This window comes from Lepisma saccharinum, chromosome 10 (assembly GCF_977018435.1).
Source record: "Lepisma saccharinum chromosome 10, izLepSacc3.1, whole genome shotgun sequence".
In the NCBI taxonomy this organism is placed as follows: Eukaryota; Metazoa; Arthropoda; class Insecta; order Zygentoma; family Lepismatidae; genus Lepisma; species Lepisma saccharinum.
The window spans coordinates 49,689,554-49,707,865 of record NC_139238.1 but is presented as its reverse complement, the minus strand read 5'-3'; the positions used below and the strand labels follow the sequence as shown (position 1 = coordinate 49,707,865).

The following is an 18,312-nucleotide window of genomic DNA, read 5'->3' as shown; positions in this document are numbered from 1 at the left end:
GCTAGAAGGCCTTCGTCGTTGCAAGTCACCTAACCCATTCACTGCCAAAAAGAGTTAAAAATGTTGACGTACTGAAAAAATGACTTGACCCTCTCAAGCATTCATCGAGTTCCAACATTTGCACATACATGGCTCTGTTATTGTTTTTTTTCTTTGTCACTTGAAATATCGAATATCTCTAAAAACGGAGAAAAATAAGCAAAAAAAACAGCTATGTGCAAATGAAATAACTGACTGAATTTTATTGCGCAATTCACTTACCATGAGGTCTACAGTGGAGGTGTGTGGATGGAGTGCTAAAAAAGCTTTGGGAAGGTAAAATATCAGTATGATAATGGAATGTTTGTGGGTTGAAGTTTAAATTCATACATGTGCACAGGGGAAACTTTACTTTTTATCTGTGAAGGTTCTAAGGTGGGTGAACATGTTGGAAAAGCACTAGAATATACATAGACCAAAGTTACATGGTTCTAGCTCCCATAGGAGTCGAGATAGTCAACCTCTTATAAAAATGTCTTAAGACAAATATTTTAATCTTTAAGAAAGTTGACTTCTTGTCTGTCAAGATGTTACTTCCGGTCTGTCAAGATGTTATTTCCGGTCTGTCAAGAAAATTTTCTTAAGACAAATATCTTAAGACGTTTTCTAAGACATTCATTTTCTTGGCTCCTAATTGAGCTAGGATGATAATTATAGGTTTGTTGGATAGAGTTTGACGAAAACTTCTCGACTAGCCATCAAAATTAATTCCATCCCTTCAAGTTTCGGAAATATATACATTTTTTATTTTTTTAAGAAACTTGATTTGCTGGCTTAGTTTTGACCTATTTCGAAAATTTTAATAGCATTCGATAAAAAATTAGAAGTACTCTACAACCTATTAGACAGATGATGATTAGTGCTTGCTGGTTCCGAGTTATTTTAGATTAAAATTTCAAGATGTAAATTCTAAGATGTTTTGTAATTCATAAACTATGGGCTGTAGGAAAACAATTCTTGCCTGATCTGCTATTGCTGGACGAGTTCTATAACTGCGAGCTATACTACTATAGAAATGTATGGCAATACTGAGTAGTGCCAACTTCTATTTGTAGCTTAGGTTCGCCTGTGAAATATCATATGGTGACATTTTTGTGGAGTAAGTTGGCAACACTGCGAGCCCCCACTGTGGCCCCTCCAAAAGTAGTGGGGGGCATTGAATCCATTGTTAAAAGGCCACGACATACATCGTGAAAAGGGGGCTCACACATCATAAAAATACATCGTAGCCGTTTACGCTGAGGGCCCCCACCTACAAAAAATGAGACACCCAAATACATCGTAGGCGTTTACGTTGAGGGCCCCACCTACAAAAATAAGGTCCCAAAAAAGGTTGAGCAAAAAATAGGGCTAGAACATCGTCAAATGCTATAAAATCAAAAAAATCTACAAATCATCAAAATATGTCACAACTGAGGTTAAAGAATAGGTCCACCTACAAGGATAACATAGAAACAACCATTTTACACTTTGTAGGTTATTTTAACCCGTAAAAGGCTGTAAAAAGTGAATACGTTAAGTTATATCACGTAAGATCATGTCATACCTACAAAGGTGAGGCTCCAAAAATAAGATTGAGCAAAAAATAGGCTAGAACATTGTCGAACGCAATAAAATCCATAAAATCATCAAAATCATCAAAATATGTCACAACTGAGGTTAAATACTAGGCATACCTACAAGGGTTAATTAGAACCAATAGGTTTACACTAATAATATCATAGAATTCATTTTCTGTATTGACAAAAACAGACTCAGTTTTTAAAATTGTTTCCCCGAATTTACCAAAAAGCTAGTTAAGGGGTATTTTGGATATTTAACGCAGCCCAGCATTGTATCCAATTTCTTCCTTGACAAGGTGAATACCCTCAAGTTCGATAAAAATGTTTGAGTCTAAGAAAAGTATCTACGTATTCTCTGATCACATTATCTGATTCTTGTGCAGAAGGAAAATCCCATACTTCATAAATCTTGATTATTTTGTATCCTTTATCTATAGCCAACTTGAGTTCTTCTGATACCCAGTTCCCAAGTAAGTATCTTTGTTTTTCTGTGTGAGGGCACTCTTCCTGATTCTCACTTTGTGCACATGACCAGCAGGGAGAAAACATTAACTTGCTATGGAACGTCATGCCAAGCACGGCTAAATAAATATAAGTCTTTAGGCGGGAGAACATCGCACTTTACTACCCTGAATATTTTCTCCAGTGGGGGAAACTTGGAGGAGTAAATAACAGGTTTTCCCTTAGGCATCTTTTGCTGTTTCATCAAGGCCGGGTAAAGGGAAACAAGATCTAAAAGTTTCATACTTGAATTCTCGCCATCTTGGCGTTCGTATAGGGCCCTTAAAAGTTTTGTACGACAGCCATTGAAGGCATGTTTAAGGATAAGAGGGCTGTCAAAGGAGTACCAGTTGTGACCAATAAATTTGCGAAGTTCCTCAATGGTTTTGATTTCGTCATGGAACTCACATTCCCATTTTTCAATTACCGTGTACCCCATTTGCTCCAGCTACGCTTTTCTTGTTACTGTGTGTTCGTACCTCTGATTCAATGTTTCGCCTGTTTCCTTAAGGGGCTGATTCCTATTTTCAGGGGAACATAACTTGCAAGCGTGCAAGTAACACCCCAGGAAACTGACACAGTTTTAGTCTCTCCATGGAGCCCGTCCAGCTTATAACGCCCTACTTTCGCTTCTCCGAGATTGCCAGCATGCCTCAATGTGATATTGTTGGTATATTCTACCCATTTCATCCATTTCAACGAAATTAATGAATAATTATCCTGGTCCCGAAATCCCATCGGCGGTATCTTGATAAGCGTGTTTTCTTTTAGAAATTTAGCCCTGAATATCAATGAGGCTAAAGATGCAAGTGTGGCGCATCTCAGAAAGAATGAATTCCCGACAATTTTTCAATTAAATTTCAAAATTTAATTCACGCAGCTGCAAGGATTTCCAAGTCACTAATACAATACTGTCGCAACTCTTTTTGGAAATCAAATATTTTCCCTGTCTGAACAGTTTATTCATACCACTTCCGCATTTCTTCGCGTTCTTTAGTGGACTTGGCATCCGCATCATAAAAGGAAATATATAAGGGTATGCCCATACATAATGTTGGTTCTCAGGCGTAGAGAAAAGATAGAGGAAGTCCCCTTTACACAGTTCATCTCCGAGACCCAGACTTGTAGGTAAGTCTTTTAATTTCATTAACATGAAATTTAATGAATCACGGAAAATGATTTTCTTGCACACGCTCATTTCGATAATATTACGACCTCTCATAATTACTGAAGACATAATATTTTCTTTAGTGATCAAATAACTCAATACAAAATGGGTATCGTAACGTCCCGCATTATGTGCAATGCACACAATTTTTTCAAAACCCTTCTTTTGGAGTTTGAATATAATGAATACATTCTTCAATGTTGGGGAAAATATTCATTGGCCCACACGTTTCACAGAAATCTGCTTCAGAGTTTTACAAGAGTGACAAGCCTGCTTAGCAACAGCCAGATGCACTTCGTGTTTCTAGGCATCTTCGTCCTGAACCAACATACATTGAAAATCATAAAAAATATAAAGAAATTTAGTGATTAGATCTACTTTGACCTGGAGAACGTAACAATTGTGTGTAGGGTTGACCAAATGTTACAGGTTTAGCAAAAGAATTCTTCACATCTATCTTCAGTTTTACGCTTTCTCTTGTTCACTGTTTTGCAACAGATATTGCACTGGTGAATCGATTCGCACACATTAGATTTTCTCCCTTCTGTACGCAAATGATTCTGGAAACATTTTCCAGACAGAAACGTACGGTTACATGCTTCACATTTTCGCGGGAGAGAGTTAGTATTTTCTTCCCCGTGACTACCCTCACATTTAGAACAGTGTAATGTACAATCCGGATGTTGGAATTTGTTATTATACCCTATTTGGTATTTGGGGCAATAATAATGTTTTACCATAAGTCTAGGAACAGAATTGACTATGCCAAAGTATTCGTTATAATAAAACAAATTGATTTTTTAGGGGAAAAAGGAGTAGACCGAATCACGTCGTAGTCCCTTTCCTCGTTATTCATCGCAAAAATAACAATCTGGTACTCGGGACTAAGATTATTTTGGAATTTAATAATGTCTTCCACTATACACCCGTTGGAAGGGTCGACGCTTGCTTCATGGCACAAACGCAGAACAGCTTCGCTAAATTTATTATCATAGCGTGTAAAATACCAGATCTTTTGTCTGTCTTTGTCGACTTTGGCTTTGCCAAGTGTAATTGTTCTAGGGAGACAAAGATTATCATCGTTTTTGATTACAGTGATAGTTCGCTGTCTCTCATTAGGATTATGCAGCGTCAATAAAGGTGCATACTTTCTGTAGAGACGGAACTTGTTCTTTCCTCTTCCGCGTCTCGGTTCCACAATATGCGCCGTTCATTTAATGGTGTTCCCCCACTAAAAGACTAAATGCTATTGATAACTTTGGCAACATAATGCTGGATAATGTCCGCATTTGATTCTGAAAGGCGACGACAAGGGATATAGATATCCCTGTTGTTACCTCCCGCAGAAATAACAACTCCGAACTTGACTTTCGGGCACAACATCATAAAAAAAACCTTCCCACCAGAAACTGGTACATTGCACTAACAAAAGATTGGGGGTTTCCAACTACCTGCGTTGGAATATCAATAGAAACCTCCCTTCCTAGCATGGCAAACCGTCTGAAATATCTCTCCCTTTCTGCAACCACACACAAATTATGTTCCCCCGCCCCAATTTGATTCAGTATATTGTGATCAGTTTCACAAAACAAGGTCGGATCAGAATATTGGTAATCGTTCAAGAAAACTCCCCTCTCGCAATAGTTGTAATATGTGTTAATAATATCAGCTGGAGAAGTGTATAATCCCAGGGTAAAATTGTTTAAAAATGAATTCGTCAGTACTCACCGCACTGATGTTGGCCCTGGAGATGGAAGCTATTCTTCGTTCGTTCGTTGAATTCAGGGAGAGAGATACAGAACCTGGAAAAATAACAATACATATTATTGGTGTTATTTTCTGGTATTCTTTGTATAATACTTTCAGTAATAATGTAAAAACGTTTAAACTTTGTTTCCATTAAAGTAAAAGCAACTTGAAATCAAATGTAGTACACAAAAAAGATACTTACCAAGTTAAAAAGCCTTAGTTGCACTGCAACAACTGTGTCACGCTAAAATCAGCACGTCTTTCAAGCCAAACACTTGAGAACACTCTTGGACCGCTTCGTCTTCTGCTCGTTATTTATAGATTCTAGGACAAAAGACCCCTCAATATGAATATTATTTTTCATTGATCTTCTCTGATTGGTTCATTCATTTATTAAAACCTTATCTCATTGGTTAATATTTTCTAGCCTCTACCCAAGTCCCTTCGAGCTCCTCAACTATACCAAATATGACTCACCACTGACGCCACAATTCTTTCACCTGTTGCTAATCGCGATCACGAGGATAAGTGATATGATGAAATTGATGAAGGGGCATTCAGAAAGAACATCCATACGCACGACGGGATTCGAACCCAGGACATCAGACATCGTAGCGCACTGTGCTAACCACTCCGTCACGGACGGAATTCTTATAGCCCTAATCGTTCCACAAGCATTTTTCCTATATCCAACCACACATTTTTCCATGGGGAATATTACCCCGATAATAGTGTTCCCCCCTCAAGAGACACGTCTTGAATTTGAAATTATCGAATTCCTGCATCCTCATTATAACATTCATGTAAATTATTATGACTGAAATCAAATTATACATGTGAAAACGTACTTTTTGGTTGACATTCGTTTTCTAAGGAGAAGATGTGGCAATCTTTGCACCCCTTCCAGACATCTATTCCCCTATATTATTATATTTTCACCTAGAAATTTAGGATAGATGAATCAAATCGGCGTTATTAAACGATATTATAGTCGTAAAGAATATTAAGTATTTTCAAGCCGACGGAATTTCAAAGCAACTACCGGGGTGGGGGTGCAGTAGCGCAACCACAGCTCCCCCCCAATTTTCAACGGAAATCAATTTTAGGGGGGCAAACACGGCAGTAAAGAAAAGCAATAGTGTTCCCCCCTCAAGAGACACGTCTTGAATTTGAAATTATCGAATTCCTGCATCCTCATTATAACATTCATGTAAATTATTATGACTGAAATCAAATTATACATGTGAAAACGTACTTTTTGGTTGACATTCGTTTTCTAAGGAGAAGATGTGGCAATCTTTGCACCCCTTCCAGACATCTATTCCCCAATATTATTATATTTTCACCTAGAAATTTAGGATAGATGAATCAAATCGGCTTTATTAAACGATATTATAGTCGTAAAGAATATTAAGTATTTTCAAGCCGACGGAATTTCAAAGCAACTACCGGGGTGGGGGTGCAGTAGCGCAACCACAGCTCCCCCCCAATTTTCAACGGAAATCAATTTTAGGGGGGCAAACACGGCAGTAAAGAAAAGCAAGACTAACAGAATCTAAGAGTAGCAGGACAAAATGATACTCAAGATGGAACTAGTTTTCACGTCTTTCTTGCATTTTTATTCCAGACCGCCAAGAGCACCTGCGGGGGAGAGGGTACAGATCTGTAAATGCCCCCTTGATTTCAAGTTTTATTTAACCCTTTCGTTCATAGCGTACAATACATTGGACAAATAAAGAAACATATAAAGCTCACAACTTATAACACTTGGAGCCCAACAAGTCACACTGTCCTATCTATTGGACATGCTGCGCACATACCTGCATATCCTGTACTCAAAACTGTTTTATGTTTTTGTTTTCTTCATTCTTACATCAAAATAAACATTATACATAAAAATGGAGATTTATTTCAAATTATATCATATCTGTGACCGAAAGGGTTAAATATAAATATATTTTGTAAACTTTTCTTGATAGTTTTGCTCGCAATGTCTGCTTTCTTGCACTCTTGTCAAGTTCAGAGCCGTAGCTAGGGGTCGGCGGGAGTTGACCATGGACGCCAAACGATCTAACTGAAAAAATTGTTAAAGAGAATAATATGGCGCTCCATTACATTTTTTTGCGTTTTTAAATGGATATTGTTTTCATTTTGCAACAAAAAATTTGGATCTGGAAATGTATTGCTCGCGAAATGCATTTTAAATTACCGAGGAGAAAAGTACTGCTGCTAAAAGGTTTTTTTCTTAAGTGCATGAACAATTGTTTGGAGGAAAAGATATCCGCACCTTTGAGAGACAATTTATATGATTTTTACTGTTCGTATATATGTATATGTATGTGTGTGTGTGCTGTATATGTATGTATGTATGTATGTATGCATGTATATGATTGTGGGGGGGTGTATATATAAACACACCCTTCAATGCAATAAAATTTAAACAAGTGAGATGAAATTACGTATATCTTTCCGGCCTGAACTATCATCAAGGCTTTTGCCCCTCTAATCAGAGGGTCTGCACACGCCTATGACGGGACTGACACTTTACGTAGGTGTAGACACGATTTGTACAATTTGATGATATCGCGATTACGTAATGGATGTACAGCCGCTTAACTGAACTCCTCAAAATTCCCATTTTATTACTAAATTCTAAATTAGCATAATATCACATAGTTTACCTATTCATAATATGCGCCGCTTTGGTGCACTTTGTGGATTGTTTCGTTGGTTGTTTTTTAAATAATGTTGCATTAATCAACATCAGGTTAATCGCGGAAGGCAAAGTGGAGGGAAAATGACAATGAAGCAGAACGAGGGGGGCTCTTATTTCCCGATTAATGAAACTTTGTGTATATGCAACTGAGTCCCTCCGTGAAATCGCTGAAATGTCATTTATTAATTTATTAATTTTGCTAATTTTATATTGCTTTTCTAGCACTTGCGACAACAAAGGCGATGAGGATGATTGATGATGCTATCAAATGGATGATAGGACATGATGAACCATGCCTTTCACAAAATTCTAAGTTGGGACTAATTAATATCGATTCGTCTTATAATTTGTCAAGTAAGTAGTATAGTAGGTTACTTTCCACCCCATACTTTGTAGGTATTCCCTTTGTCTATGGATTTAGCCTCAGTTGTATGATATTATGACGATTCTTTTTGTGGATTTTATACCGTTAGATGACGTTCCAGTACAATTTTTACGGTTTTTCCCACCTCATACTTTGTAGGTATGCCACGATCTTACGTGGTATAACTAAACCTATATTTTTTACGACCTTATACGGACTATGTGTTGTTTTTATTCTTACGATCTTACGTGATATAACTATTACGATATTACGTGATATAAGCTACTATTCTTTTTACAATCGTTCACGAGTAGTTGGAAACGGTATGAGCTTTGACCTACTTTTGCAGTAGGTGAAACGTTAGGAACTAGAGTCATCCTTTGACCTACTTTTGCACAGTGATCAGAACGTTACCTTTTAAAAGTAGCTTCGCTACAGCTACCACTACTCATCCAAAAATGTAGCTTCGCTACAGCTACAACTACATTTACCAAAATGTAGCTCGTTACGCTACTCATGTGCGCTACTCGCTACGTCACTACTTTTGCGCTACTTTTGCATAAAAAAATAATTGAAACAACCACAGGGATATTCAAAAGAAGCCCCTAGTATGATAGTTGTACTTACTGGAAAATAGATTGTTATTTATTATCATAATTCCCGTAATTCGTTAGATGTTTGCTCTAACTTTGTGGATAGCTGGGGGATGCTGCTTTGGTATAGGTAAATGAGCAACAGGTGGAGCGATGTTTTACGTAGGTTTCCTGTTGGGAATGATTCCCTGAAGACACAGTGGAAATTTTGTCACCTTGAAAGCAAAGGGCTCCAGGTTCAATAACTGGCAGAGGCACTAATGATTCTGATCGTCTCGATTAGCTTAACTGTGCATAAAGTGGACTCAAAACAAAAACTAGGAAACACGGCTAGTTGGGAGTATGGATCTTCGTGCTCCTCCATTCCCCACACTACTCATCATCATTCATTATTCTTCCTTATTCTCATAATTAGTCAAAAGTAGCAGAAGGTGACTCTAGATAACAGAATAACAAAATAAACAATTCATCCTCATCGTCATGATTAGCAAGAGTTACAGAATAAGAACGTAAAAGTAGACGAAATGCAAACATTTGGAAATTGTATATTATTTTTTTATTTACTAAAGAAAATTATCGTCTCTGCAGAAAAGGCAATAACTCGTACATATGTTTCACAATATCAGAAAATATATTGAGGGAACTGAAGTGTACTCGTAAACCCGAGTGTTCTAAACGTATTGCAATTTTAAAATTTGTGAACAAATATTATGACGAAAGTAATTGTAATTCCAGAAAGTGTATGTCTATCATTTTTGTAACAATAATTTCTTGCTGGAAATGATCAATGCTGAAAACGTACTGAGCCACTGAATGCTGGCTGGCACTGTTGCATTGTCATTGTCCATCCATTGATGGCTCGTTTTTACACTGTAAGAAGTGTTTTACACAGTAATGAATTACATTTCCTGTCTCTTACACCATGGATATCCACAGGATTTGTTCCTGGTGTTTTTTTTTCAGGGGTGCAATAAATGACGCATGTTTCTCACCAAAATAGGGATGAAGCTAAAAAATCATAGCTGTTAGCCAGAATATATTCACATATGTCAGTACAGTTTAGTTATCTGGATATTAAATGTATTCCATACTAATGAAATAAATTTCGCAGTTTTCTATAATCTGCGAGATCAAGATATTTATGATCTAGATTATTTGCATATGATAGAGTTTTTTATAAACTTCCTGTCCTCCTCCGTGGCCGTGCGGTCTAAGGCACCTTTCTTTGGACGGCGGCTGCGGGACGACATGGGTTCGATCCCGGGTTCAGTATGGGGCTGGTGTGTATAAGGAAGGTGGCAACCCACCATCGTAAGGAAATTGGGGAGCTCCGAGTGAGTGAAGAAGTCTTACGACGGCTGGGGGTTGGTCGGGCCAACCACCCGTCCCCCTAGTCTGGATGCAGATCTCCATGCCCCCATTGGGGCCCGCGTGGGAGGGAGGCCATCAGTCGGTAGGTAAGCCAGGGCCCAATATTGGGCTATAGGGGGGGTTATAAACTTCCTGCAAAAGTAAGCGTTATTGTCGAATTTTACTTTAACGCTGTGGTCAGATTCAAAATTTTCCTCAAAATGCAGAAGAAATGTAGCGGTAGCGAAATTTTGGCTACAACTACAGGAATTTTGTAGCATCGCTACAGCTACAGCTACAATTTTCAAAATGTAGCGCCGCTACAGCTACCGCTACAAATTTCGTAGCTAGATCCAGTAGCGCGCTACTTCCAACCACTGCTTTTGCACTAGTATAATAAGTTACGTTCAAGGTAATCATAAGTAAGAATTTCATCATAAGTAAGAAAGGCCATCGGAGTAATCTTCTACGATGTACTCTTTTGATTTGTCACGCCCTCGAGGGCCCTCGGAGTAATCTTCTAAGATGCATAAAGCAATCACAAAAATTTTGGTGAACCAACCCCCTCGTCACCCTTGAACTTAGCACCTCCAAACAAATTCCGTACGCACCTTCAAAAATCTCCGTGTTTTTCGCAATTTTAGGTATTTCAACGCTGGGGACGACTTGGAAAAAAACATTTCAAAATATAGGGTTTCCGAGATACGCTGGCGATTTTTTCGAATTTTGCGGAATTTTTGATAGGTGAAGACAGAGCCATCTATGGTCAAAATTCGGATGTTGGAATTTTCGGTTACCTTTTTTCTCACTACGTCGATTTTTTTCCACGTCAACATGTCATTTAGGAACCTTGTGGTAAATTTTGGTAATGGCTAATTTGAAAATTGAGTCAAGGTAACAATAGAGGTGGCGATTGAAAGTTCGGAAAAAAATGAGAATAGGTTTCTCCAATCCAAATAGAATTGGTTGGTTGAAATTTCCAAGGCGTATTTTTCATTCTTTAAAAAAATATAAACATGTTGAATTTTTTACGTAACCGGATTTTTTACTTCCTGTCCATGAGAAATTCTAAATAAATAACATAGCTGCAAATTTGAGATACGGTTGCGATTTTACGATTTTTGTAATTTTTGACAATTTAATTGCGATTTTTTTTCTACAAGTGATGTGAAATAAACTTTTCAACTTGCGCTAGTTTTTAAAACTGTCCCTTGACCCTCTCGTTCTTGACGTCTTGAACGCAAGATTTCTCTGCTACCAGGTTGACGCTGCAGACGGTGTCGTCGGGGATTGGATCGTGAAATTCGCACAGTATCTTGATGTTGGTGCGATCGTTGACCACCATTTGTTTCCTCTTCGACGTGTTGATGACGAACATGGGTCTGTGCGCTTTGAATGCGCTCGGGGTGTAGTACACGTCCACGTTTCCCTCGGTCACTCTTTTGTAAGCGGAGTACGCTTCGTATAACTTGAGAAAATCATCTTGAGCTATGTCGAGGTTGTAATTTTTGCGCGGGAAAACTTCGTTCCTTCCGTTCTTGAGGTATGCGTTCTTGATCTTGCAGTTGTCGAACTTGCTGGAATATTTTGCTTGTCGTTGTCCCTCCCGGTTTGAAAAAGTCCGACGACAAAATCTGTCATGGTGAACTGTACGTTGTTGAACTGATTCGTAACGTCGAATTAGTAATGGTTGCCCGAAGCGAGTTTCTGCACGCACTGGTAACTGCAAAATTGAACGGGCACCTGCGGATTTCTCAAAATATGCGCTTTGTACTTGAGGGCATGGTTGGTTTCGTATTTCCAGCTCCATTGCTGGAATGATGCATTTTGCTGCTTCGGGCAAAGTGTTTTTAAGCGGAGTGATCCCGTGCGGACCCAAGTTACTGTATCGCATCGAGACGTTGTTGTCGTTCGTTGATCTGCGAAAAGAGATTCTCAAACCTATTTTCCACATGATTTGCTTGTTGTCCGAGAAGAAACACGGAAGTAGACGCATGGGAAACAGTACCGTGTGACCTTTCGTTTCCGCTTCGAATCCTCCCTCTTGGTAGTAAGCGACATCCGTTTTCAAAAGTATAAACGTTCCCACTACCGTGGAAGGGATTCCTGGATAATCTACTCGATCGATGACCGTTGCGTGTTTTCTGACTTCGACATACGAGAACAGGTAGGGCACGAAGTTCTCCACAAGTTTCAAAGTTGCGTTGGGCGGGAATGCTTCTCGAGTTTCTTTTGTCGCCACGTCGAATTTAACGTACAAGTCCGATCTGTGATGATGAACGAATCCGTCCCCTACATCCACGTCGAACTAGATTTCCCGGTTCGGTTCGTTGAGATTGGCGAACGTGCGATGGTTTTGAGTGAAAGATTGCAATTCCTAACTTTCTATTTGCTCCATGATGGTTATTTATTATATGTTGATCTCGACGATGGTCGTTGACGTTGCTCGTTCGAAATTCACAACCTCACCTTTTTCGTTTGTCACCAGCAATTCAATCTGGTCGATTCAGTTGCGACATACCGGAATGTATATCGGCGACGAGGGCGTGAAGATGATCGGTTCCACGAATTCCGAATTTGGTTTGAAGCTCGCTACTATTTCCGTTTGCTTGTGACCGATATTGTCTGCTTTTGTGATCATTCCTTCCGCGACGTTGCAGTGCACGTTCAGATTCTTGATGGCCAGGAATTTTGGAATGTTGGCGCCGAAATGCTTGATTCCAGGTTCGAGTTTTGTGTTGTTCTCGAAACCCGAAAGTTCTCCGATCGTACGCAGGTATACGGTTTTCGTAGCAACACCAACTCGACTCTGTGGGTCACGGAATTTTGAGAGAGAAGTACTCCTCTCGGTAATTCGGCTTGCAAGGAGGAGAAATTGTACTGCCACGGCATGATGCTGAATTTTTTTGTTTTCGACCTTGATGGTGTTGTTATGTTCGGTCACGTTGGGCATCAGGCACATGCTGTAGAATGCACAGAGGGCTATGGATTTAGGATAGACGATATCGTCGTGCAACGAGAGTTTCAGGACCGACGTCTCGCTTGTGAGATGGAACATTCCCATGATGATGCTGTTTCAGGTTCCACGATGCTTTCTAGAAATCTCGAATTCATGGGTTATTTATTCGAGACATGTATGAGAGCATGGAAACGCAGAGGTGACCGCAGTTCTCTTCCTTGAAACCTAGGATTCTCTCGTTGTTGTAGTAGAGGTTGGAAGCATTGAGATATTTCGCTAAAATCGACTGTGGAACACCTCCGAAAGAATCAAAAACGAAAGCGTTGTTGTTGTTTGCATTTTTGAGATAACATTTCCAATGCTTGCCTAGATTTTCGTAATTGTCCAAGTTGACGACTCCACACTAATTTTTTCTTCGGCGGAGGGTAAAGAATCTGACATGAAAACTCTTCTGAAGTGTTTGATTCCCAACGGTTCGATCAGAGATTCAATGTCGCGGTTACTGAGCGGTTCTTCTTTTTTAAAACTTGCTCAATTCGCCTTTTTCTTAATTCTCCATTTCTAGGTTGTGACGTTTCTGTTCTTCCAATTCCGTCTTGTTCTTTTTCGAGTCGATTACGGTTTTTGCTATATCCGCAATAACACCTGGCACACTTCCAACTTCACCCAAAGGCGCTAGAATTGCTGGAATGCTGAATATGAAACCTCCCGTGTGTGTTTTTTCATCAAACGTTGCAATATTTTCAACTGAGGAGTGCTGAGCAAAAATTTCATTCCGTGACCTTTGGACAAGCAAAAACGTCTCTTTTCTCGTTGTTTCTTTGTGAGTAATCCGTTGAGGGCAGCCAGATTTTTGAGATTCGAGTACGGTACTTGGTAAACGACACCCTTGGGCTTCATGATGATGCTGTATTATTTATATATATATGTATATTCTGTTTTTTGTCTCACTCGTTTCACGTGATAAGTTTCTTTATTTTTGGAAATCGGTTATTTATATATATATATATATATATATAAATAAGAGATTGTCAAAAATAAAAAAAGGTTTGTCCAGAGTATATATATATATATCTAGATATATATATATATATATCTGATTGTCAAAAGCAAACTTATCACGTGAAAAGGGTGAGACAAAAAACATTTTATATATATATATATATATATATATATATATATAAAATGTTTTTTGTCTCACCCTTTTATAAGTTTTATAGAGGTAGAGCATTTCAATTCTTTTCTGATGAGGGGGGGTGAGGTATATTTAAAGGCATATTAGGCTTGCTATTATTATCCGTTGTGGGGGGTTCTGGGCTAATATGATTAGTTTTTCCTTCTGTTTTTGTTGTCATTATCCCCCTTAATTTGAAAATAGGGGCAGTTATTTGTATTTTATTGGGGGGATGAATTGGGTATAATATTACATCTTTTTTGTTTGACGTTTATCCATTTTTTAATAATAAAATAATATACTATTTATTAGGAGGAATATGATTTTTACCTTATTTATCATCTGGTGGATTAATTGGTAGTTCATTTGTTACTGGGGGCTTATATATTAAGACTATTGATTATGGATGAAGTGAACTTATGGGTGGGCAGGGAGTATATAAATATATAAGGAGTGGTTCTTTGAATATTCAACTAATACATTCTAATTATTTTAATATTTATTTTATATTTTCATTTTTAATAGTAATTTTATTAATACTTTATGTGTGTTTATATAGCTTATAATAAAGCATGATATTGAAGTTATTAGGAAGAATAAAATAATTCTGTAAACATTTCTTGAACTTATTTAAAGTTCAGCTTTATCATGAAAAGATAATGTAACTTTATACTAAAGAAATAATATGAAGAGTATTAATGGAATTTCACCACTAAGGATGGAAGTTAGCAGCCCCCACTTAATAATATACCCCTTAACTGAGGAGATAACCCTAATTTTATTATTAACATTAATATGCCGCCTTTCTTTGGCTTCAGTCAAGTAAGCAAGGGTAATATATACCAATTTATTCAGGTCGAAACTGATTGCTTTTGCTTCTTGCTTAGTAAAGTAAATTGAATAATTCAATACCTTTTGAATGCAACTCAAATGTTATTATTAACTATTACTCTAGCATGCTCATTCTAGTGATCCTTGGGTTCATTCATGATACAAACCTAAAAGTAAAATTAATAGAAATAGGAGTCTAACACATAGTCAATATATTAATTTTGAATTAGTAATAATAACTGTTATTGGTAATAGTAGTACAATTTCTACATCAAAAATTAGAAAAATTACTGCAATTAGAAAAAATTTTATAGAGAATGGAATTCGTGCTGAGGATTTTGGGTCAAATCCACATTCAAATGGTGATCTTTTTTCTCGGTCTGTAATTATTTTTTTTGATAGTAGTGTGGATAATATTATTACAATTGATGTGATTATTATAATTAATAATGAAGTACTTATAATTATATTAATTATTTACTTTATTTTATTATAACCTTTTTAATTGGAAGTTAAATGTACTTTAAATATACTAAGTAAATTATCTACCTCATCAATAAATTGAAATATAAAGGAATAATCATACTACATCTACGAAGTGTCAATATCATGCTGCTGCCTCAAACCCGAAGTGATGTGTTGGTGAAAAGTGGCATGAGATGTGTCGAGCTAAACATACCCCTAGGAATGTTGATCCAATAATAACATGTAGCCCGTGAAATCCTGTTGCTATAAAGAATGTAGATCCATATACTGCGTCAGCAATAGTAAACGGGGACTCATAATATTCATATGCTTGAAGAATAGTAAAATATACTCCTAATATTAGTGTTAATATAAGTGCTTGCATTGTATGTGAATGATTTTTTTCTAATAGTCTATGATGAGCTCATGTTACTGTTACCCCTGAGGCTAACAGAATTGCTGTATTTAATAAAGGTACTTGTATTGGGTTAAATGGAGTAATCCCCCTTGGGGGTCATATTATTCCTAGTTCAATTGTTGGAGACAAACTTCTATGAAAAAATGCTCAAAAAAATGATACGAAAAATAGTACTTCTGAAATAATAAATAAAATTATACCCCATCGTAGTCCTATTATAACTTGATTTGTATGTAATCCTTGATATGTTCCTTCTCGTGAAATATCTCGTCATCATTGAATTATTGTAAGGAGTATTGTTGTTACTCCTATTAATAATAGTATCATATTTTGTTGATGAAATCATCTAATTATCCCTGTTGTTAATATTATTGCTCTAAGGGCTCCTGTTGCTGGTCATGGACTTTGATCTACTAAGTGATATGGGTGATTTTGATTTGCTGACATTAGTTATTTTGACTCTCTAGAATAAATAGCAATTAATAAGGCAAATACGTAAGATTGAATGAATGCTACGGCTGTTTCTATAATAATTAATATAACTTGTGCTAAAATTAGTACTGAAATTCCAATAACTTCTAATATTGTTCCTGCATTTCCAATTATTGATATTATTAAGTGGCCAACTATTATATTGGCTGCTAATCGTACTGATAGGGTTATTGGACGAATTAGGTTTCTAATCATTTCAATCCCTACTATAATTGGTATTAATAGTGCTGGTACACCTTCCGGTACTAGGTGTGCTAATATATGTTTTGTATTATTAATTCACCCGAATAATATAAATGATAATCATATTGGTAGGGCTAGGGTTAAGGTAAAGACTAAGTGGCTTGATCTAGTAAATACGTAGGGTAATAATCCTATTGAATTATTAAATAGAATTATTGAAAATATACTAATAAATATTAGAGTTCTTCCTTGGTGACTAATTATTCCTAAAAATGTTTTAAATTCTTCATGTAATTTTATTATTATTATATTATATAATATAGAGATTCGTGATTGTATTAACCAAAATGGGGCCGGAATTATTAATAATCCCAAGAATGTTCTTATTCAATTTAGTGATATATTTATAACTGATGATGTTGGGTCAAATGATGAGAATAATCTTGTTATCATTTTCAGTATTTAATTTTTGGTTTATTTTCTATTTTAGAATTATTATTATTTAATAATTTATTATAATTATAATAGTTGACAATTAAAAATAAAAAATAAATTAATATAAATATTGTGAATAAAATAATTCAATTTAATGGGTATATTTGTGGGATAAAAAAGTATCTACGAGGATAATTTAGGTTTGACATTCCTATGTTATTATATATTAACTAACTCTTTTCATTAGAAGTAGTTGTTATATTACTATTTTGTGGTTTAAGAGACCATTACTTACTTTTCAGTCATCTAATGATTCTTGTATAATTTTTATTAATCAGTTAATAAAAGATTTGTGAGTTGTAGTTTCAACAATAATTGGCATAAATCTATGATTAGACCCACAAATTTCTGAACACTGTCCAAAAAAGAGACCAATTCGACTAATGTTTACCCCTGCTTGGTTAAGTCGCCCTGGAGTGGCATCTATCTTAATTCCTATAGATGGTATGGCCCATGAATGTAATACATCTGCAGATGTAGTTAACACTCGAATATCTATATTAATTGGTAGTACTGTTCGGTTATCTACGTCTAATAATCGAAATGAGTCTAAAGCTATTTCGTTTGTTGGGGATATATATGAATCAAATTCTGCCTTTATAAAATCTGAATATTCATAACTTCAATATCATTGATGCCCAATAGTTTTAAGTGTTAATGAAGGTTGATTAATTTCATCTAATAAATATAATAAACGTAAAGAGGGTAGGGCAATAAAAATTAGGGTAATTGCTGGCATAATTGTTCATATTGTTTCTAATGTTTGCCCTTCCAAAAGTATTCGATTTGTTAATTTGTTATTAAATAATGATGCTATTAAATATCCTACTAATACTGTAATTATAATTAAAATTAATATTGTGTGGTCATGGAAAAATATTATTTGTTCTATTAATGGGGAGGATCTATCTTGTAATCCTATTTGATTTCAGGTTGCCACTTTTAAGTAAGGGGTATCCCTTATATTTGAAGCTTAAATTCAATGCACTTCTCTGCCACCTTAAATATTAGTTGTTAGTAAGGAGTATTGGAAGTTCTGAATATGTATGTTCAGAAGGAGGTGACATTTGATATCACTCGATTGATGATGCTTGTTGTAGATTAAATAATGTTGGTCGGGCGCTTGTTATACCTTCTCAGGTAATAAAAATTATAATAATTACTGCTGTAAATGATAAAATTGATCCTAATCTTGAAACAATATTTCATATTATATATGCATCGGGATAATCTGAATATCGTCGTGGTATTCC

General features: G+C 36.4%; 2 pseudogenes; both read right to left on the bottom strand.

Moving 5' to 3' along the window:
• Window positions 1-15,547: 15,547 nt before the first annotated feature.
• On the bottom strand, window positions 15,548-16,336 carry LOC145994347 (cytochrome c oxidase subunit 3 pseudogene; annotated as a pseudogene).
• A 997-nt stretch (window positions 16,337-17,333) lies between these two features.
• On the bottom strand, window positions 17,334-18,002 carry LOC145994096 (cytochrome c oxidase subunit 2 pseudogene; annotated as a pseudogene).
• Between the last annotated feature and the right edge of the window lie 310 nt (window positions 18,003-18,312).